Below are 1,959 nucleotides of genomic sequence, written 5' to 3' on the forward strand. Positions count from 1 at the left end.
TTTTGAGTGTAGCTACAGCTCGACTCCTGAGAGCATCTCTGTAAACTTCAGGAGATGGAGGTCTACATGGGGCCTGGAGAACCTAGAACCTGCTTCAAGATCAAAGTTCTCAGGTTTCCAAAAGTTTAATGTTTGTTATATCCCAGAGACTTCAACATGAAGCCATTAAAAGCAGCTTGACAAACTCAACCTTCATCTCAATTTACACAGCTAAAGCTGAGACTGATGTGGTGGGGAGGCAGTCATGGCTCGGATAGTGAGACCACTGCAGAATGTGTGGGAAATTACTTTGGAAAGAACATTCTATGGCACTGCTGTGTATATGCCAACCATTCTCTCAGAGAAATTCATGGAGCTTCATATTTGAAAAGTCTTCAACCCTCAGCTCTTTGATAGTGCTAAGGTTAGTGTAATAAGACAGTCAGATCCACTTGGAGGTAACGAAGGCCACACCCAATGGAGCCTGGGTGTTAGTAGGCCCCGCCAGAGATATGCTGGGAAGAATCCACCCAAGAATGTATCATATTTACACATGTATATCATATATATATATATATTTGATATATATATATGATATCATATAACATATATAATACATATATCTTATACCATATATATGATATATGTTATATATAAGATATATGAATTATTTATTAACCACACTATAAAGTGGGTAGAATTCATCGTTGATACACTGAGGCCTAAAGAAATCAAATGACGCCCAAATTCACACAGAGAGTAAAGATGAGTGTTGATATTCCCCTTATATCTCTAACTCCTTTGATTTTTCCTATGTTACCTAAGAACACAGCAGTCGAATATATGTCAACAAACAAGTCTTAAACATATTTAATTGACTTTTCTAATTTGTAATCAAAAAATTAGGAGACTAATCACAGTCTCCTCAGACACGGTTTATCTGTTCCCACTCCAACTTTGGTCACCTCCATACCCTCCCAGCTAGGTTGTAGAAAGTGACTCAGAGAGGGGTCTCTTTTGGATTGTTCATGGGGTGAATTTTCATCAAGAACATTTGTAAAATGTCAGGGACTATCCTTTTCCCTTTGTTCTGGATTAGATCATCCAGGTGATAAATAAAGATCTATTAAACAAAATAATACAAGAGTATATGAGCAAATAGATGCAATTCTTAAAAGTAACCAGCGAGAGATAATGGAATATATTATCCCACCCATAAGATCAAGGAAGGGCAACTATGTGATAATTTATATTATATGTCATATATTAATTATGATAAAATGCTTTAGCTTTTTTCATTAACACATTGAATTAAAATTTTGTTTCTACTCCATGATTCTTTATTTCTACAACCAGCAGAAAGGGATTAATGTTTTTCATGTGTGTGTCAAGCTTCTGTGAATAAGTCCATTAAATGAAAAGGATTGTTTTGAAGCAGATTCTTAATGTTTTCCCCTTCACTGGCCTAAATTAAAGGTGAAACTCAATTGTCCCTTTACGATGCACTTTTCTATCCTATAATGAGGAGGTGATGGTGAGGAGAAGTGCATTAATATATAACAAGGCCCAGAATGTGTTATAAAAAAATTAGCTAATGCTCTCCTTTTCATGGTAATAGATGTTGTATGTGGTTTATCATCTATTTAAGAAATAGGCTACATTAGTCTCAAGGTCATGTGACTCAATATTCTGTAATTTACATGGACTCAGTTCTAAGTTAAGGTGCTTATTGCCATTAAAGCTGTTCATTTCTTTCTTTCTTTCTTTCTTTCTTTCTTTCTTTCTTTCTTTCTTTCTTTCTTTCTTTCTTTCTTTCTTTCTTTCTTTCTTTCTTCCTTCCTTTTTCCTTCCTTTCTTTCTTTCTTTCTTTCTTTCTTTCTTTCTTTCTTTCTTTCTTTCTTTCTTTCTTTCTTTCGATGATTAAAAAGAGGTAAGGATTAACAATAATTAAATGTCTCTTAGGAAAGGTCACTAGTACAA

This window comes from Pteropus alecto, unplaced genomic scaffold (assembly GCF_000325575.1).
Source record: "Pteropus alecto unplaced genomic scaffold, ASM32557v1 scaffold3, whole genome shotgun sequence".
Lineage (NCBI taxonomy): Eukaryota > Metazoa > Chordata > Mammalia > Chiroptera > Pteropodidae > Pteropus > Pteropus alecto.